Here is a 23,123-nt window from a genome sequence, read left to right on the forward strand (position 1 = left end):
TAAATATTAGATCCATTTTACATATGACCTATGCCTAAAACTTGTTTTACGAAAGCTCTGTACTCCTTGAGGTCACATGCTCATTCCCCAACAATTTTAATTTAATTAGATAGTAGGAGCGAGTATCTATCATTCAGTAGATCGAAAACGAGTCGCGGGACCCAGTGAGCATGTATGGGTTAAGAGATAATTGAGAACATAGGAATCATAGGAGTGCACAAAAAATGTTTCACCCTAAGCGCATAATATACTGTCTCTGTTGCATCCATAAAAATCTTTACATTCTTAGAAATTTTACATCCAGGGAAAAACCAGAACAGAAAAAAATTTTGGGAATTTTATATAAATATTGATTTACGCTACTATAAATACCTATTTGAGAAGAGAAATAATACTTATAGATAAAATAGATTTTTAGAAATTTTACATACGGCTAATTAAAAATTGTGAAATCGTTACCAGTAAAATTAGATTTTCGGGGAACAATCGCTACTCTCATCCGTTGGTCCCATTAGTAAAAGTTGGAGCGATATATTCAATTCTCAATATACCGATGGGTAAGGTTTGAAAAAACACCTAATGCCGTTATTCAAACGTTTTCAGCTCTAACAAACCGTTAGTAATCGTTTGTATATCGTTTGTCCCTAACCGTCATTTTGACATTTCTGTCTGTTAGAAAGAGACAAATTTTAACAGAGGTTTGTAAGAGGTTGCTAAGTTTTATAGGCAAATTCACAGAGCAGTAGCACTGAAATTATGACTTATGACGTAATTACAATAGAACATTTACGGTTACATATGTAATTCCGACATGTAATAGCCTATAAACAAATTCCCAGTCAAACACTTAACCTGTCATAATGCCGCCATGATTTGTGGTCGGTTCAAACTGGTGCGCGTGCGCTATAGTTACGACGAACGCGTAGATTACCTACCAATCCAACCATAGATTCTTCATTGGCACGGATTACATTATTACTAATCGTCGTGTGATCCACGCATATTGAGATCCATAGCACGAAACATTGATACGTTTTTTTTATTAAGCCTACTTTGGTGTCTTACTGGGCTCCCTCGTTTTCTCCACTCGACCCTGTCATCGGCATTTTCCCACCATTTGGGGTAGAATGCGTCCAAGTCGTCCTGCCACCTCCTTTTCGGTTTGCCTGAACCCCGGCCTGCACCACCGTCTATGGTGTTCCGTGGGACAAGTACATAGCAAACTCCAAACGGTTTGAATTCTCGCGATAGTATCGACACATCAGTATCACGATAATACTGACGGTCTACGGAGCTGAAATTTGCCCATTTTTTCAGTCTTTGCGGTTTTGACTGGGATTATAACTTAATGTGCACGTGTCCCTAGCTATAATATCTGTATAGGCCCATGGCAACATCAGTACGGTCAGCAGCAGAAGTTAGCTAAGCGGGCGAGGCGTCCAAAATAACCTTGCCACGCTCTTATTCTCTAAATAATAAAGTCGCGTCAAGATCATTTTGAACACCTCACCCGCTTAGCAACGTCTGCTGCTGACTGTACAGATTGTACTGGAAAACCAAGAAAAACCTAGCAAAAGAAAACATTTGTAAGATAAATCTCTAATACGATGTTTGTGTTCAAACTGTGTTCAAAATGTTTGTTTTAATTCTCGGCCTATATTTGTAAGGCCATGGCTTATAATTAGCGTTTCCTTGTTAGATATAAGTAAAAACAAAAAAGTGTCAAGAATTTCTAATCAATAAATACATAAGAGAGTGATTTAATATACATTAATTTTTTAAGCTTGATTAATGATTATACTCTTTTGGCATAGCTTGTGGTGTGAATGAGATCATTGTCGTGGCCTATCTTGTCACGTCAAAAATCAAAACGGCAATTTTTATACATCTTAGATATAAGATGAAATACTGTTAGAAAAAATAAATTTTTTCATTGTTGTCTATGCTCCTTCCTTATAAAAAGCTAGGTGACCATAGACTAATTCTCTTTTTATATCAATCCCGCCTTTAGATGTAAGTCACCTGTGTCGTCCGTCCTAAATAATTTAATATTCAACTCTGAATTTACAGTCGTTGTGTAATCATAATATCATACCATGTACATGTGAATATAATAATAATTGTGCATGACAGAGGATTGTTTGATTTGTGTCCGCCACCATTAGAGAAAACCTTCCTGTGCATCCTGAACTTTGCTGAAAGGTTAGTGGTTCAGACAATAAAAGGTTACTGTTTTATCCCAGGAAGGGTTTAGAAATAAGAATAACAGGACCTGTGTGTATTCGTGTAGAATAAAACTTAATTGTTGTCGACTTGCACGATCACGCGGTGACATAACCTCAAACATCCTCAAAATGGCGGAACCACAGTCAAATCATTTTACTACTCATGCTACTTCAATTGAAAAGCTCAATGGTCTCGATAATTATTTATCCTGGAAATTTGCTGTAAAGATGATGCTGACGTTGGAAAGCCTGTGGGGCTGCGTCGACGGTACGGATACGGACGGCGGCAAGGACGCGAGAGCGCTGGCGCGCATCTGCCTGTCAGTTCAACCCAGCTTATATCAGTTAGTAAGAGACTGTATTACTTCTAAAGACGCCTGGAAGAAGCTCGCTGACGCCTTTGAAGATAAAGGACTTTACAGGAAAGTGCTCCTACTAAGACAATTACACAGAGTCGAGTACCACAATTTCTCCTGTATGTCTGAGTATATAGAAGGTGTGATGAAGCTCGTCGCCCAACTTTCTGATATAGGGAAGACTATTGAAGACGGTGAAGTAGCCGAAATATTGCTCTCCGGATTGCCCGAAGAATACAATGTTCTAGTATCTGGTTTGGAAACTGCTGGATTAACAAACACACTTACTAGTGAGATCGTCCGTACACGTCTGTTACAAGAAGATCATCGAAAAAGCCACATTCAGAACAACAATGACACTTCGACAGCATATATGATTAAGAAGAAGAAACCAAGCTTTTCTGCTCATACTGCAAGCGTAATGGACATGTCGCCCGCAGATGTTTTAAGAGGAAACGTGAGGAAGCGAAGACAAATAAGGAAGATCACACTCTGTATGCTGCAGCCTACTCCGCTTGCACCTCAGAAGACTTCATCGTTGATAGTGGCGCAACGGTCCACCTGGCGGGAAATGAAGAACTCCTTCAAGAAACAAAAAAGAAGAAATGTTTGATATCCATTGCTAATGGAGAACAGCTTAGCAGTGAGCTTATAGGTAAAGTTCCTCTTAATAAGAAATCTTGTATAGATAATGTCGTTTTTGTGCCACAGCTGGCAAGTAATTTATTATCAGTTAATCAAATTACTGAAAAAAATTGCATTGTTGTTTTTGATAAAAATTCCTGTAAGATTTATAAAGAAAATTTATGTAAAATCACAGGCAACTGTTTCTTATCTGCTAATAAGTATAATGGGCTTTATAGACTTAAGTTGCAAGAGCAGCACATTCCCGAATTAGGTCACTCAGCGTCCCTTCACCCTAGGCAGGGACCACAGAGTGCCAACGCTGCTGTGCCTGCGCCAATGCATTTATGGCATAGACGTTTGGCGCACCTGCATCGCGACGCAATGTACGTACTGGGTGGTGATGGTAATCAGTGTGTTGGTGTCGTTTTTCAGCCTAAGGACGACTTGCCAAGCAGCTGCGTGCCGTGCCTTACTGGGAAGATGTCTGTGACATCTGTTCCCAGGCAAGGAAGCGGCCGTGCTGTCAAACCACTGGAGCTGATCCACAGTGACGTGTGTGGCCCGATGCAAGTCAGCACTTGGAATGGAGCCCGCTACTTGCTCACATTCACAGATGACTGCACTAGGAAAAGCTTCGGTTATCTCATGAAGAATAAGTCAGAAGTAAGTTCCCATTTTATTGATTTTAAAAATATGGTAGAAAAACAGACTGGGTTGCACATTAAAATCTTACGTAGTGATTGTGGTACAGAATATTGCAATAGTAATTTGTCAAGTTTTCTTAAACGTCATGGTATAATTCATCAAACGACTGTCCCTTATAACCCACACCAAAATGGTGTATCGGAGAGATTAAATTTAACAATTCTTTCAAAAGCTAGGGCTATGTTGCAGGAAAGTGGTTTGGATGATCGTTACTGGGGTGAAGCTGTGATGACAGCAATTTATTTAAAAAATAGGTCCCCTAGTAAATCATTATCAAATAAAATTCCTGAATGTGAGTGGACTGGGTCTAAGATTGATCTGAGTCATTTGCGCGTCTTTGGCTGCATAGCATATTCCCATGTACCACATCAGAAAAGGCGTAAACTTGACGCTAAGGCTAAACAATATATATTTGTTGGTTATGGTGAAACATGTAAAGGCTATAGATTAATTGATCCTAATAATCCTCACAGGGTAATTTACTCACGAAGTGTGGCTTTCTTAGAGGATAAATTTATGGATAAGACACCAGTTATAAGGCGGGATAAAGAGCATTTTATTATACATGATCAATTAAATTTTACCAATTTTAATAATAAATCTTGTGATATTTTACAGAATAATGAAAATTTGATTTTAAATAATATAAATAATGATCATGTAGTTAGTGATAACTGTGATACTAGTGTTAATGAGAACTGTGATATTAGTGATAAGTCTAACATAAGCTCTAAAAATGTTTCAGATGAGGGAGCAACGCCCAATGCGCAGTCTCCGCTCTCTGACCAGTACCTGTCGCTCGATGAAGATGGTGGTGATGAGGGTGATGTGAACCTGCACTCAGACACTCCATCCTCGCTGCCAGACCCATCACTTCGAGGAGGAGAGTCGACTTCACCGGTTGCTGCCGATGCGTCGACGTCTCGCCCCGTTCGCAGTACGAGAGGTATTTTCCCAGAGAGGTTTAATGATTTTGAACTGTTATCACTATATGTCACTGATAGTTATGAAGAAGAACCACAAACATACTCCGAGGCTATCAATTCCCCTGAAAAACATGAATGGCTTACAGCCATGAGAATTGAACTTGATTCTATGGTTAAAAATAATGTATGGGAACTGGTAGACCGGCCTATGAATCAGAATGTTGTTAAAAATAAGTGGGTCTTTAAAAGAAAATTAGATACTGCGGGTAATCTTGTTAGATACAAAGCTCGTTTGGTTGCCTGTGGTTACAGTCAAAAGGAGGGTAAAGATTTTTCAGATATCTATGCACCAGTAGTAAGACATCAAACCCTCAGACTTTTGTTTAGCATTTCAAATCAGCTGGCACTACATATGGATCATATCGACGTCACAACCGCGTTTTTGAACGGTAATCTTGATGAAACGATCTATATGGAGCAACCAGCTGGTTTCAAAACTGATAAAAATAATAATAAAGTATGCTTATTAAGAAAAAGCATATACGGCTTGAAGCAAGCAAGTCGTATGTGGAATGTAAAGATTCATAAAGTGTTAAGTGAAAATGGCTATAAACAAAGTAAATGTGAGCCTTGTGTTTATGTTAAGAAAACCAAAGAGGAATATATCATCTTAGCATTATATGTGGATGATTTTTATGTATTTCATAACGGCTGCATTAATAAATTGCTCTCACTCTTAAAGACTAATTTTGACATTCGACATTTAGGAAAATTGCAAAATTGTCTTGGTATGAAAGTAACTGTAACTAATAATACCACTGTATTAGATCAGTCGGACTACATAAGGCGGATTTTAACTAAATTTAATATGAGTAATTGCAAACCTGTATCTACTCCATTGCCAGTAAACTGCAAGCTAGATAAATCTGACAAGCCGTGTTTAGATGATAAAAAATATAAATACAGACAGCTTCTGGGGTCACTTATGTACTTATCAGTGTGCACCCGCCCGGATATATCTTACGCTTGCAGTCAGCTGAGTCAGTATAGTACATGTTTCGACGAAAGTCATTGGCGTGTTGCTAAACGGGTACTTAGATATTTAGCTGGAACAATAAATTATGGTCTTTGTTTTCAAAGAAGTAATAATTTAGATATTGTAGCTTATGCCGATAGTGATTGGGCAAATGACTTGTCGGATCGCAGATCTTATACTGGCTATGTTGTAAAAATTGGTGAAAATGTGATTAATTGGGAGGCTAAAAAGCAGAGATGTACAGCCCTATCAACATGTGAATCTGAGTATATTGCCATAAGTGATGTATGTAAAGATATATGCTTTGTTAAGAATTTCTTGTCAGAAATAATTGACAAACATTTTGATGTTACCATATATAATGACAATCAGAGTGCTCAGAAATTGTTATTAGTCAAAGAATATTCACATAAAAGAACTAAACATATTGATTTGCGATACCATTATGTTAAACAGCTGATACAGGATAAGAAAATCAATGTTATGTATTTACCGACAGATAAAATGCTTGCTGATATATTTACTAAGCCTTTGTGTATTGAAAAACATACATGTTTTGTAAAGGGTTTAAAATTGAAATGTATCGAATGTTAGTGCATTCATTCACATTTGAAATTTTGTTTCTTCCTTTATTTATTTTATTAACATGTATGTACCTGTATATCACGGAGCTTTTTATTACAGGAGCATATAAGGAGGAGTGTTAGAAAAATAAATTTTTTCATTGTTGTCTATGCTCCTTCCTTATAAAAAGCTAGGTGACCATAGACTAATTCTCTTTTTATATCAATCCCGCCTTTAGATGTAAGTCACCTGTGTCGTCCGTCCTAAATAATTTAATATTCAACTCTGAATTTACAGTCGTTGTGTAATCATAATATCATACCATGTACATGTGAATATAATAATAATTGTGCATGACAGAGGATTGTTTGATTTGTGTCCGCCACCATTAGAGAAAACCTTCCTGTGCATCCTGAACTTTGCTGAAAAATACGCCCCGTTGCAAAGACATTCCATAGGCCTCACGTAGATGAAAATCTGCAAGCATTTAAAACCACCGACCTAGTTCGTTTTTTTTAGCATTAGAAAGAACTCCGCAGAAGCAAGCGTGCAGTTTTTATCAGGCTCGTTAATTGTTAATAATTATTGAATTATCTAATGTAGCATGGTCAATACATATAATTTACTTCAAATTGTTACCGCTAAAAGTGCCAGATTTAGAAACACAAGCGAACTTCTGCGAAGTTCTTTCTAATGCTAAAAAAACGGACTATATAAATGAAATATAAATGAAGACAACGTTAATTTTCAACAGCATAATCCAAAGACACCCGCTTTAAAATAACCACAGCCTTATCCAAACTAAGTTTAATTCGGCGCTGAAAAATGGCGTCAGAGATGACGATTTATCGTCCGCTAATGTCGAAACTCGAGATTTCTCGTGTTTATATATATTCTCGTGTTTTAATAAGGATTACGATAAATCCGGGCTTCCGTGTGTCACGGCTGAAACATGCTCCATAAATATAATGTGTTTAAAGCGTTTAGTTTAGATTATAAGACGGGTGATTGAAGAACTGGGGTAATTGGACTGACAAGGTAGATTTGAGGAAGTTTATTGACCATGCAAAGCCGATTGAGTGTATTCTTGCGTATATATTTTTTCTGTAATTACAGTCAGCGTCAATAGTAGTGGATGAAACAACACGCATTTTATCTGCTAGGTATACTTACCCTGGAATTCTTTTCCAATTATATAGAAATAAATCTGTACAATTCGCTTTCAAAATTATTTGTTACCTACAGTCTAATTGTTCTACATAATAGAGAAATAATATATTTTTGTTAAGCTGTTAAGTTAGAGAACGGCCTGAATTGTTAGAGATCCTCGTGTTTTTGAACTTGAACTGTCAAAACATATTTCTATTTCGAAAAGTATTCGAGGCTGGCAGATAGTTTTGGCGAGTTGTTTCATACGCTACTATTTATGCTGAGTGAAGTATCTAATTAAATATTTATTTGTATAAAAAACGATAATTTTACCCACCACATAGATGAGACAAGAAACGAGGAAATTAAAACTCGCAATGCAGGGAATGTGAATATGTGACACAATCCTATCCTAGTTTCTTCCAGAAATAACAGAATGGGATGCTCGAAATAAAACGAAGAGTTGAACGATCTTTATTATCTAATTTTCCGGTTATTTTCTACTTTATTTATTGTGTTTTATAATGTAACAATGGGTTGTGATTTAGTATAAATACGTTGTGTTAACTATTTATGTGGTTGGTGGCCCGAGAAAAAGTTGGGTTGGTTTATTATTATAGTACAATTACGGTGGCTTGGTTTTTAATGGTGCAAACTAAAACTAGTATATATTTTTTCTCTTCTAGCCTATATGATAGGTTTCGCTCGGCAACCAAATCAGAAGAATTGGCACAGGTATTACTTACACTTGTTACGAAAGCTCCTGTCATATGACCTTCCAACCCAGAGGGGAAACTAGGCATTAAATATAGTTCGTTTTTTTAGCATTAGAAATAAGGTAAACAATCTTATTGATGTGTCTTTTAATTGAAAAATACATTTTAAAAATAAGTTACGGCAAATATGTAACAATTATTAATCTAATACGATACAAAATACAAAAACAAAACATCGTTACAAAATATCGTTATTCTTTTGCTTTCATACTTAAGTAATTGTTATTGATTTATAAAAAGCGTTTTTCAAATAAAAGACATGTCAAGATCGCTTACCTTCTTGCAAGTTCTTTCTAATGCTAAAAAAAACGAACTATAGGTACTTGTTTGGATTTACTCAAAATGTTTTCATAGTATAGGTATCAAAATTCCTTGAATTTAAAATAGTTTCGAAGAGCAATTGGTAAACATGGGTCCGGAATAAACAACTTCCTATACGTCGCAAATATTTTGTATTTAAACACTAATATAGATGTCCTTTCAAGTTGTAAACACTGTATAAATAAGTCGATTTGCATCACAACTGTCTTCTCGATATATTTGATTGTAATATTTTATTTTTAGGTATATTTAGTGTAAGTATGCAATTTATTAAACTTTTGCAATTATTATACAAGTAAATCTCATTCATACTGAAATAAATCTGAGAGACTTAAAAATTGCATAACGACTGAAACAATAAAGCTTTTAAATCCACCATTAACCTTGAAAATCTCAGATATACTGGCACAATAACATTCTTGGTTTATCCAGCAATTGCACATTTTGATTGCATTGACCAGTATTTAATTCGACCCATGATCTCACTTGGCCTTTAATGATCTTGAGACCCACTTATATTTTCCCTAAGGCGTATATCAAAAACAAATGCCACTGACTGAAATCATCAGAGTACTAAGTTACTCGTAATAAGTAGGTACGAACATGTAAAATAAAGTAAACAATCTAGAATGGTATCTCACACTTAATGTGTAGATATATATAGAGTAATGAGCAATGTTTTGATAAAATGCATGATAACGTGTGGGTTACAAAATTCATGTGGGTTTTGGGAATTTCAAGAACAAGATTGTAAACGATTTAAAATTAAGAATATTCGCGGAAAACTAATATTTAGTGAGTGGGCTCAAACGACTGTATTTATATTTTAAAAAGTTATAAAATTGGTTATTTGTATAATCAGTTTCCTGACTGAATATTGTAGAAAATTTGATATTTTTTCAATTAATTTAACACAACACTTTAAATGATCAGGATCGGTAAAAAACACCTATAAGTACCTAATTAAGTCGATGTTTGAAAACAACTGAGGACTTTGGGTTCAACAGCCGCTGGGGATCCCAGTTTCTCGCAACGAGTATTTTGTTTCAAAAATACCAGGAGCTCGATTCGGATTAAACAATTGTTATGGTTTTGATCTGGTTTTGATATGACCTTGACAGCCGTCTCTGATTGGCTCGAATCTCACGCACGACTCTCGCTTCATTTCGCAATTCGCGCAATCGGCGTGAAGAAGAAATGAAAAAATGTTTCTTGTTGTTGTTCCTATGGTACCCCAGAGGTGCAAAGGGCCTTCAAAAGCACGCGCCACGCCTTCCTATCTTCAGCGATCGCTCTTGCCTCGCTCCAGCTCAAAAAAAAAAGTTTAGTCAATTAAAATGTGGAGGTTAAAACGGATGTTTAGTGATATTATCGGGAAAGTGAGATGAGTAGGAGATAAGTAAGTAGGTTAATTGTAACAGGAAATGAATATCCTCAAAATAAACACTATAGTAATAGTTACTGTTTTAATTTTTTTTTCCACTGCACCCACGTTCGAGAATCTCGAGAATTTCGCCCTATGGTTGACTGGTAGAGAATACCTTAAGGCATTAAGTCCGCCACTTGTACTTATTTTTATTGTGCAATAAAGTTTAAATAAATAAATATAGTCTGTCAGTGGTTTCAAGCCGCCATGATTTTCAAAGGAATGCTGTTTACAGTATACACGGACATCCGCAATTAAACTGCTATCTCGATCAATAATCCAATAATATTTGTTCCTTGTACCTACCCACGCAGTCACGTGTAAGTAAATGAGAATTTCAAATAACCAACCAATTTTAGTATATATATTTTTATTTAACGACCAGCATTAATATCCAAAACGAAACCCAAATAACCACATTATAAGAACATAATATTCACTTCAAGCCAATTCTGTTGTAAGAAAGTGATAGTTTTCTACTAAGGTGCTGACGAAATCACAGAATAAATAATAGTACTAGGTACAGAAGACTCACTCTCTAAAAAAACGCGTCTGTTACGATCAGGACAGATATGGCCGCTAGGTGGCGACAGCGCCACGCGCGGCTTATGGCTAGCCACCAAAATTGGTGTGGAACGGATGTACTAGGCATCTCGCTTTACGCTACTTGAAATAAAAAGGTAGGTACAAACCAAAAATATCAAAACCCAATATGTCGTTGCCAAAAAACATGACGTCTTGAGATGCCTATGGCCCAACTCGAGATCGTATCAAAATTGTTGATCAAACCATATCAAATATTGAAGACAGAATCGGCCCCCGTTACACCATCCGCTAACCAGCGGTCATAAATCTGTTCACTGAAGTCTGAGAGCCCTTTCGATCCAACACTAATATTTATCTTACAGCCGTGATATGATTCGATCTGCTCACCTTTAATGTATCGCTGCTATAATAATAATTAATACGCAAAACGCTGAATTCAGTATCATACTAAAATTACATTTTATATGTCGACAACAACTTAGGTTCAAAACCAAATTATTATAAATTATACGTAAATAGTAAATTTACTGCCATCTTTCAACACAGGATTAAAAATAAAAATGAAAATAAGTAAATAAAAATTCCAATTTTTTTATATATATATTGATAAAAGATTTTGTTTTAGAACGCCATATGACTTTAACCCATATTAAACGGTGTAGCCATCTATACGAGTATAGGCCAAAGGTATGGCGCCATCTATTCAAGCATATGTTTTTCTTGATTTTCCGAGGTACGTTTTATTCTTAAAATGTGCGATATTGTACTTGATTTATTTTTAACATTTTTTAAATTTTTCTGTCATCTCTAAAGTATTCGAGTCTCTTATGTGTTCCTCGTTAATGAATTACTTTGGTAGTAACAATTTATTAAACAGACAGCAGTACGCCTACCAGCCCGGGCGATCAACAGCTGACGCAGCGCGCGACGTCAAGTCGCGCGTGCTGACGCACCTCGAGGGCGGGCGACAAGTCGCAGCGATATTCTGCGACTTGTCGCGCGCCTTCGAGATGATCGACCACTCTCTGCTCCTGGGAAAACTATCGCGATACGGTGTAAATGGATCTTTCCTACACACGATAGGTTCGTTTTTAAAAAGCAGAAAGCAGAGTACGCATGTCTTAACGTCAAAGAGTAACCTGGAACTGATAGGCGATTCTGCTGTCCCCCAAGGCTCGTCAATGGGTAATTGCCTGTTTTTAGTTTTAGTAAACGACGTCTCGACCGCCTGTTCGGATATTGAATTCGTGACATTTGCGGATGACACATGCCTACTGGTGAGCGCCGATAACTTTGAAATTTTGAAATCGAAGGTAAATAAGTCAATGTACCAGATATCCCAGTGGTTTACCGCAAATGGTATGATGTTAAACTTAGAAAAAACCAACATAATGCACTTTCAACTTAGGCACCACAACAAAAATCAGTTTGACATCATGCTTAACAACACCAGGGTACCTCAAGTTGACAGGGCAAAATACTTAGGCTTCACAATCGATTCCGGACTAACATGGTCTCCTCACATTGACCTCTTATGCGAAAAGTTATCGTCAGCATGCTATGCGCTCTCGAGACTTGCACCGAGTTTGTCGTTTAAAAATGTTAAAAAGGCATACTATGGATATTTCCACGCCTTACTAATCCAAGGTGTCGATTTGTGGGCCACCGCGGCCGATCGAGACAGGGCTTTTAGGATGCAGAAACGAGCTGTTCGAATTATAATGAGAAAGGCATACGACTATCCCGCTAAGGATCTTTTTAGGGAGTCGAAAATCATCACCCTGCCTAGCGCATATATACTGAACGCCTGCAAATATGTGAGAGCAAACCTGAACACAATATACTACTCTTTCCAGTACCCGGCGAAGTAATGTTTTGGTCGTGCCGCGTTGCAGATTTGCAAAAACTCGAGGGTCGCTCGGTGTCACGGGTGCAAGATTATATAACTCACTACCTGTGGAGATAAAATTAGTACAAAGCGACGTTGTATTTGCAAATCGCCTAAAAACATTACTCATAAACCTTGCTTGCTATACTATTGACGAATTTGTCGAGGCGTGTAGTGACCCAAATATTTAGATCTAAGTTATGAACTGTGTTTTCAAACTTACTCACAAAATAATGCAACACATGCATAAATAAATTAGTAATCTTAAGTACTTGCTTACCTGATAGTTAAATACTTATCTACCTAAGACCTAATGTACAAATTGTCTATGTACCTACCTTATTTGACATGTAAAATATTATGTTTTATGAATAAATAATGAATGAATGAATGAATAACATGATTGGTTCCCCTCTACAGTGTCAGTAGTTTTAATAGTTATTTGTACAACAAGAGATCAAAGTTTGATATTTCTTCGAGTGCTTATTTTGAGTCCCGTGCAAGCGAAAGATTCTATAATAATATAATATAATAATAATTTAGAATCTTGAGCGTAGTAAGGGATTCAAAAGCGCACGAGATGTAAATAACTTTGAACTCGTGTAGTACACAACATTTTTCACCCTAAGCAGTGAGAACATACCTAGAGGGACAGAGATAATAGAACCCAAGTATATCGAACTTGTATTAGACCCCGCATGTTGAAATGACATTTGACTATAAAGGTCACTTGAATGACATTTTGTCTCACTCAGTGAGTGCTAACTGAGTGAGACAAAATGACTCAGTGAGCAAAATCGCATTTTGCTCACTGTTTTTAAGTAGCAAAGTACCCTTGTTCGAGCTGCTGAGGTGAAAATTAGTTTTTTACATTGTATTATGCAATTTGTATATGGGTACTGCCTGAAATAAAAGCTTTTTTTTTTTATTCTTATCCCCTTATTCATAAACGCGCCATAAACCTCAATAAGCTAATAATCGTTTGTCTGTCATTTTGACTTATGTATTTGTAAGAAAGGGATAAAACATACAACGTGTCCCAAAATTCAACGATAAGCTGGCACCAGAAGATGGACCTGTTCATGACTACTCGAGGAAACATAATAAAAAAAATTGAAAATTTTTTTTTTTATTGTAGACAGGGAATTGGAAGGAATTGTACGGCTGTCGATTTTTATTTTTTCTTGTAATTCTATAATAAATTGAGATATATATATTTTTTTATTTTTCCATCTTCTGGTGCCAGCTTATCGTTGAATTTTGGAACACGTGGTAATTTAACTAAATCAGGCCGGTAAAGTTTTATGAATAAGGGGGGTTAGACTTTAAATCGTCTCGTTCTTAAATTAGTCCTATTCTGCTTTCGTCACTCATTCTATATTGAAAACCATTGACGATTGTGACGAATGTAGAATGAGTGACGAAAGCAGAATAGGACTAAAAGAACTTGACGAAAAACGAATGGGACGACCCAAGACGCTGCTATAGGACTTTATAGCCATCAACGGCGATGTGGGACCCCATAAACACACAAGCGCCGCAACAAGCATCTACAACAGATGATGTGGCCAATGATGATGTTTTGTGTAGAAACACAAATTGGCAGAGAACGAGAAAGAGGTACGCATTGAACAAATATACAAACAATCTAATAAATGCTCAAATAAAGTTGATATTTATAAAGTTTGACCGCTGTGAAGTCTAAAGACACCGATACACATTCTAACCCGTGATTCACCGAACTGAAACATTATAACAAATTGTTTTGGAGCGTAATGTCTGGGCGAGGAAGACGAATGGTCGGCGTAATCGGTTATTATTTCACGCCTCAACGCTTGAGACGGGAAACATAGGTATGTCAAATTTAATTTTACTCTCTTCTTCCTCGCGTTAAGGATGACTCACCCTAGACCGGGCCGAGGCGTCCGACATGTCATTTTCTATAAGGGGTGATCAGTGATCACGTGGTGCTTTCCATAGAATACGAAGCGCTGGGAGCTCCGGCCCGGCCCCGGCCCGGTCTAGCGTAAGTCATCCGTGGCTTTTGCCACGGCTCATGGGTTCATTTCATTTTACTATCATATATTTATTATGTATAATATTTTACTAGACGTTCAGGTTTCAGAAATGATACTTTTTTATAAATTATAACATGAAATTATTTCATACACTAAAGAAAACTAGTATGACCACAGAAGAAATAATAGTACTAGGTACAGAAGACTCACTCTCTAACAAAACGCGTCTGTAACGATCAGCACAGATATGGCCACTAGGTGGCGACAGCGCCACGCGCGGCTTATGGCAAACCCCAAAATTGGGGTCGAACGGATGTACGTTTAGCTACCTGTAGCAAAGCGACGAAATCGCGGAGTGAGCCACGCCTGGTATGACCAAGTCCACCGGTGGAGGAGGCTGGAATCGAACCGTTGTCATAAAAATGCTTTCAAATTTCCTCTTTACCGCACTTGTATCGTAAATAATTAGATTCAAAACGAAATGAAAGGTTTAAATCATTTATTTACATACAATGTATATACAATGTATGTACAACTAAACGAAATTAATAACTAGCTTAAATCTAAAATAGGCCCCTGAGGCATTGTAAGGTTATATTTTTACTTATTATATCAAAACTTTGAGTTTTTCTAGACGTGTTTGTGACGTACATTTTTCTAAAACATTGATTTTCTTTGTACCTATCGCATAACTTAGTGTTGTATTCTTATAACCTCGACCTTCACCTTCCGAAATCCGGCCTTCACGTCACGGCCACAGCCTTCGGAAGGACCTCGCCGAAGGCCGTGCCCTTTCCAAGGCCGTCCTTGGACCTAAGGTCGTTACGTAGGCTCGATCTGTGACGTCACAGGCGAGGTAGAACAGAGACACAGAGCATTTCCTCCCTTATATCTCCTATTCGGATAAGTTCACCTTTGTACATTGTATATATTTTGTCTTGAGTGTGTTTGTAATTTTTTTATTTACAATATATACTTGGTCAAGCAGATCTTGTCAGTAGAAAAAGGCGGCAAATTTGAAAAATGTAGGCGCGAAGGGATAGCGTCTCATAGAAAATTTAAATTTCGCGCCTTTTTCTACTGACAAGATTTGCTTGACCATCTATAATATTTACATATATACATATTCTTGTTGTGTTGTAAATGTGGAAGTTCTATTACTTCTATTGATATTTCTACAGGCTTTAGATCTGTGATAGTATCAAGATTTCCTTTTCATTTACCTATTGTTAGAACAATTCACTGCATAAAAAAGTGATTGTTTGGTTTTTTGCTTCGTTTATAATAATGACTTTATGAAATCGTACATAATTTTAATTTAATAAATTAACTAATAGGAATCTATGAAAAGTCAGAATTCCTTATTCTAACGATTTTTGGTTACGACTTTTTAATAAAATGTAATATTTAGGTAAGTTTATACTTTATTACTGCGAGTTTCTATATAACTATTCTATTTTCTATTTAAAGTTTATTCACATGATATAAAATCGTGAGTACTTTAAAATATACTATACATATTTTTTGTTCTTGTTTCAGATAAGTGAAAAAGACCATGACATTGAATGACTAACGATTTATTTTAAAATGCACTTTTCTCCTCTCACATATTAATCTTTGTCATATTCGTCACTGTCATCTTTTGACAAGGTTTTAGAGAGACGTGTAATTTAAATTTTACAGCAGATACCTATATCTATAATATATCATTGTCGACATAAATTGTCAGACAAAGATCAAACGGAGACGACCCGACAAAGATATTTAGCAACGTTTTACGTTATGATCCTATGATGCGTAACGCAAAAATGATTTTATTTTTAATAGTCACTGTTCTTTTTTATATAAAATATATACAGGGTCTCCATCAGCGGCAGATTTCTAGTATCAAATTTTTATAAAAAAGCTAAAAACATATATAAACCAAAACTATTTGTTTTTATGAAAATAATATAAATGTCAGTGTAATAACATTCACTGCACTCAAATATGATTCAGTTTTATACAAACTACGAGAAAAAGCAATTCACAGTAAACAGCGAAAGTCAAATGTCAAATACTAATGTCAAATTTTAATTTGACAGGTGCTGACACGCCCGAAGAAGCGAGCTGAATTTCTTATTTTACTTTTTTCAGCGACAAACTTACTATTTCCAAGCGCGGCGCCACTGTCTGCGCAATGGAGGAAAATTTGTACGTAATTTGTTTAGTTCCAAGTTTAGCCGCAAGCAAAGATAAACTGGTAGTTGAAAAGAAGTTTTCTTTTTTCGGTCCGTTTAATGCTCAGTGACAGCCGTGTTGTTTTTAAATGAGTGCTAAATGATGTCGATGATACTTGTTGACTAATAACTATAGGTGACTGCTGACTAAAAGTTTTAAAATATATTTATTGGTCAATAGCCCTTGTTAAATGTTAAGTGGCTGACAGAAGTTTTATAATGGTATTTAGAATACCATTATAAAACTTCTGTCAGCCACTTAACATTTAACAAGCTTCCTCTAAGGAAGCTGATATTCAAATATTTTTATTTGGTCAAAAGTCTTAAACTGTTACAGTTATATCAAGAGCAATGCAGAAAATATGGACGGAATATTATACTACGCTAGTGACGCATCCTAATTGTCACTCGCAAAAACAACTAAATTTGTATTTATTATCTCTATTTAGGTATTTTAGATCAGTTCTGAATACTATTGAACTATCAAGACAATTGAACCACATATAAATTATTGTAGAGTCCTGAGGGACTGATTATTGAACATCCTAAAGTGACTTCAGGCAGCATCAATACGTTCCATAATCAAATTTTGAATAAAATACAAAAAAAAGGTTCTAAATCGAAATTATAATAATTATCGTAAGTAAAGCAATTACGAAACTAAGTTAAATTAAACTCAAAATTATGTTCAAATTTGTCCCGGAAGTTAAAAAGTTTATGTATGTTTTAATACAGATTTCTGTAATTTCTAATCTATTGGTAAGTAAAAACTAAAAGAAGCTAGTAAATTGAGGTCACTAAGTTAAAATTAAGAGGTATTCATGTAACCAGGTCAAAAAAACTACTTTTTTTAAAACACGATACCGAATATGCCCTTAAACAGATCCTCACTGTTTTTGGTACATCCTGTATAGGTATAGCAGCAAGTGCCTGTTAATTATTTTAAAAAATCATTTATGAGGCGAAATAAACCCAATTAGGAAATAAGAAATCGTCTTCCGGGTGGGAAAGTGTACTAAACTAAAGCACCTATTATTTAAGTAACATTTATTCCTGATAATATTAAACCGTGATAGATTTTCTATAACTAGCCACTTGCAATATATTTTATATTTATCGTTAATATAAATAAAATACTACTTTACAACTGTCATAACATTGCGACAAAATAGAACAAACGAAATAAACGACCAAAAACTTTGTTGCAAGACTTTGAAGGCATATATAGGCACACAGATTTTCGTTATTATTGTCACATGATACTCATTGCTAGCACTATATAGGCAACAATAACTATACTTGGTCAAGCAGATCTTGTCAGTAGAAAAAGGCGGCAAATTTGAAAAATGTAGGCTGTTTGAAGGGATAGCGTCTCATAGAAAATTTGAATTTCTGGCCTTTTTCTACTGACAAGATTTGCTTGACCATCTATAGTAACCAACTTAACAGCATCAAATTACAGGCAACCTAAACCTCACAACAAAACTTTAAATTAAAAAAAAAATATTAAAAACTTACCGCGCGCAAAATCACAACCACAGACACTATTATAACTTTTTTCAGGACCCGGATACGCGCACAGGACCCGTACGTCTACGCGACGGTACTTGTAGTATATGTTTAAAATATCGTATCAACGGTACCAACATCAGGAACGTTGGCGGCTATTAATACTTCGGTCGGGCATCGTTATAAGAAAATTCGGGTTTACACCCAGATTATGTCAGGATTAGTTTAATCGCCATCTTATTTGACACAGTTGGAAGTAAAAACAAAAGGGAATAGGGAATTTCAAATATGAATGTTTAATTACTTTGAAACGAATGCAGAGGGGAAATATTTTTTTAAATCTGTATTTAGTTATTTTTAAAAGTTTTTGAACAGTCTTAAATATGGCGTAAGCTTCAGACTCGGGTTCGATTCCAGCCTCGACCACTTATTCTTTAGTGCATGACAACATGACATCTATTAAATCTATTTCAGTTTATAGCACGACGAAGCTAAGGATCTTTAAAGTTAGGACTGAAAACCGCTGTGTCGCCGAAATAATTTTTAGCTTTTAAGATTTTTACTATGTTATGTATGTTAGTTTGTATGGTAGGTATGTATCTATTGGCCTTAGTTGCCTGATAATAAATGTATTTTTTTTTGTTATTTTTATCGTTCAGCCAATATTGTTAACACAGTATATTTTATTGTATTGTCCACAGAAGTGACCGTTTTCTAAAATGTATTTGACCCAGCTAGGTAAATATATTTCAACAAGGTAAATCTTCAAACACTTTAATATTTATGTAGATTGCATCCTAGGAGCGCCGAGATCATTTCCGCTGTATTAAAAGCGACAGTGAATTCGCGTGACTAACACACTCGTAATAACGACGTCTGGCGGAGAACTTTACTAACCTATTTCGTAATTATTGTGCGGCTGGAATTTAGTATCATCGCTATCATCAGATTTAGATCTTAGTACTTTGGTGTACTCCAAGGATCTCCACAATAATTTCCACTCAGTTGACAGAAGTTAGCTGGAAGAGATTGCATTGAACCTGCACCTACCTACATTTCTTAGTGGTCATGGTGGTACATAGAAAAAATTCCAAGAAAGTCATCTTTGAAGTACCTAAATTAGGTTACATTTTATGAAGTTACTTTCTAATGTCGTCTGCACTTGTTATTTTGTGTGGATATATTACCAAAACGTTCTTACACGCTTCATGCTTTTTCCCACACGTTCGTGCTATTCTGTGCTTTGTACAATGTTGCTGTTACAACAAAAACACGGAGAGTAGTGTCGCGGCGGCGGCCATAACTCATGCGCACCCGCCCGGCGCTCGTGCCGCAGTAAATGATTGCATGCGCGCAGCGCTAAATAACAACTAACTATGATCCATGCACCACCAGAATATAACATGGCATAGGCTTAGAGATAAACTCAATTCAATTTAGGTAAGTGTTATTTCTCCGTAACAAGTATATATACGAGGAAGCCATAGGGTTCGGCGTGCGCAACATTGCCGATAAAATGCAGGAAAGCAGGCTTCGATGGTATGGTCAAGTAAAACGAAGGCCTTCTGACTACGTAGGAAATTTGGCACTACAACTTTCCATCCCAGGTCGAAGCTCTAGGGGCAGACCCAGAACAAGATGGAAGGATGTAGTGCTAAAGGACATGAGTGAGTGCAAATTATCCGAGGACGATGTCGTGGACAGGGCGAAGTGGAGAAGGTTAAGCAGAAAAGCTGACCCCGCCACCATGTGGGATAGTTAAGAGGAGTGAGAGTTATTTCTCCATCACGCCACTGTGGCATTTGGTCGATCGACTGAATTCGTTATTCCTACTTAACCACTCACATGATTGATATTTTTCAGTGACCTCTATTATTATTATAAAATAAGGGTGACAGCAGAAAAGCATGTGAGTGGTTAACCACCACTTAGGTACCTAAAATCGCATGCCATTGGTTGAGACGGCCTTTAGTCAACATTTCCCATGCCGTTGCGTCTTTTATTGCCGACTACGTAAAGTCAGCAGCAGAAGTTGCTAAGCGGGCGAGGTGTTCAAAATGATTTTATTGCGACGAGACATTATTGTTAAGAGAATAAGAGCGTGTCAAGGTAATTTTGAACACCTCGCCCGCTTAGCAACTTCTGCTGCTGACCGACGAACGGATCAAAATTGTAGAGTCATACCAAGAAAAGTCTGCAGCGGATTTGATAGCCCACGCAGTGCAAGTGTTATTTTAAATGTCAAACTTCTATGAAATTATGATTTATAAATAACACTTGTACTGCGTGGGCTGTCAAATCCGCTGCAGACTTTTCTTGGCCTGACTCTACCTCTTACTAACAAGCGCAAACTCCGAGTTATTCATCATCGACCAGTTTGATGGTATTAAAAACCGGGCAAGTGCGAGTCGTACTCACGCACAAAGGGTTCCATACCATAATGCAAAAAAAAAAACTATAAAAAAGCAAAAAAAAAACGGTCACCCATCCAAGTACTGACCACTCTCGACGTTGCTTAACTTTGGTCAAAAATCACGTTTGTTGTATGGGAGCCCCATTTAAATCTTTATTTTATTCTGTTTTTAGTATTTGTTGTTATAGCGGCAACAGAAATACATCATCTGTGAAAATTTCAACTGTCTAGCTATCACGGTTCGTGAGATACAGCCTGGTGACAGACAGACGGACGGACGGACGGACAGCGAAGTCTTAGTAATAGGGTCCCGTTTTACCCTTTGGGTACGGAACCCTAAAAATTGCATTGTTTACCAAAGCTACGTAGATCAATTTTGATAAACATACAGTTGCGGGTTCAAGTCCTGCCGGAAGCGTAATTTTTCCATTTTTTCCTTTAATATAAAACTTGAAAGCTACGTAGATGTGCTTAAAGATGCGTTTAAAAAAACGAATAGACTCTTTAATTTTTTTACTGAGCTTGGACAATTTTTCTAGACAGTCTAAGAGGTCGGTTAAAAATGTATCGCGAAACTGATAGATTCATAAAATTAGCAAATTGAACGTTTTTCCTAATCTCTCGGCCTTGACTCCAACTGGAGTGCGCCATTGTTTAGATTTTAGAAAACAAACAGCACGTAACGTTCAGAAATAAAATCCTTCACTCACTCAGTAACTGACTGTCTATGGAACGCTTCGCATTTTGCGTATTTTACAATTCGTGATATTTACCTCTAGAGTTACAGGCGACCATAAGCTACGGAAACTGCTTACCATCAGGCGAGCGAGACGCATGCTAATTTGCCACCAACGTAGTATAGAATAAGTTTTTGGCAAAAATATCATTTTTGGTACAAGCTTTTATCGCTGACTGTAGTTTTCTTGACAGACAACTAAATACTCATCGAGACAATTCTAAAAACCCCTAACACAATTAGGTTGCGTTGTTTCATCACAGAGTTCCTATGGCCACCCCCTGTCTCCATCATCAGACCGGCTCGATGGTACCATAATATTGCATTTGTCATCCGATTTATACATGCATTTGCATGTATGATTTCAGCTCAATCGGAAACCGGGAAGTGGATCAAATTTAACTTGCAAGATTTGATTACAGACAGACAACGGTCAGGTGAAAGTAAATAAAAGCTTGTAAAAATCATCGGCTGCCGACGTGATGCCATGTCATGAGCCTTTCCATTTGCCTAAGTCTCTCAGCACACTGTCCAATGTGTTAATGAGACATTACATTCTCAATTCGCAGTAGAAGGTAAATTACAAAACCGTACATACATTAAATAACTCAGCTTCAACATTCCAATATATTAACACGAGATGTAAAGTAAACAAAATCAAGTTCTAAATAAACGAGTACTCGAAACGCTGGAATGAGAACACTTGATTTATTAAATAAATGAGCAAGTCTCCAATCCGCATTAGATTAGCGTTTCAGTCGAAATCGTTTTGTACAATAAGATAATGACTTTATATGCGTTATCTTTATGTCGTCTCTATATGTCGTGTCGAAATATTTTCTATAATGTTGATCAGAGAGGAAAATTGGGACTACGCCGAGACGCCGTCCAGTTACAACTTCAGTACCGGAATCTCTATTAAGGGTCCATAGAATACATATTGTCTATGGCACCTCGCTGGCCCAATATTACAGGGTTCTATGTTTCACTTTTATTGAACTGAAATTTGAACATTGTCATAGTGACATTAAGTTTAATTCCGACTAGGTATCTTGATAATTTTTAAGAAAAAAAACCGACTTCTATGGGGCCCGGTGAAAGATTATGGTAGATGGTGCACTATGTAGAAAAGGAGGTAAAAACTACTTTCTAGTAGCATTTCGTGTCCGTAAGGGTCGTAGTTCTAGCCTAACGTAACCCACTTCTCTGATAGCAGTTCGGTTCTGTGAGGATCGCAGTTCGAGCCTAATCAAACCCATTTTTCTAGTAGCATTTCGTTTCTGTAAGGCTCGCAGTTCTAACCAAACCTAACCCACTTTTGTTCGGTTCTGTGAGGATCGCAGTTCAAACCTAACCTAACCCACTTAACGGCGCATGCGGTGCGGTGTACGGGGGTTTGAGCGGGAGGGGTTTGGCATCATCATACTTTATACCTACATTTTATGGTAGGTAATCATAGCGGTTTATTTAGTTTAGGTATCATAGGGGTTTTCCGGGTCAAGGTCCGGGTCTCTGAGTCAGAGTCCGGGTCCGAGTCCCGGTCCAAGTCCGGGTCCGGGTCCGAGTCCGGGTCCGAGTCCGGGTCCGAGTCCGGGTCCGAGTCCGGGTCCGGGTCCGAGTCCGAGTCCGAACCGGATCCGGGTATGAGTCCGGGTCCCAGTCCAAGTCAAAATCGAAATTCGA

General features: G+C 36.9%; 1 protein-coding gene across 2 annotated transcripts in view; it reads right to left on the reverse strand.

Moving 5' to 3' along the window:
* The window catches only part of LOC134675590 (filamin-A), a 104,380-nt gene extending 85,965 nt beyond the window's left edge, over positions 1-18,415 (reverse strand). For both annotated transcript variants that reach the window (XM_063533896.1, XM_063533895.1), the window contains exon 1: positions 18,301-18,415. The gene's annotated coding sequence lies outside the window, so the exon portion shown is untranslated. The remainder of the gene's footprint in view (positions 1-18,300) is intronic.
* Positions 18,416-23,123: the final 4,708 nt, after the last annotated feature.

This window comes from Cydia fagiglandana, chromosome 22 (assembly GCF_963556715.1).
Source record: "Cydia fagiglandana chromosome 22, ilCydFagi1.1, whole genome shotgun sequence".
NCBI classification, from domain to species: Eukaryota; Metazoa; Arthropoda; class Insecta; order Lepidoptera; family Tortricidae; genus Cydia; species Cydia fagiglandana.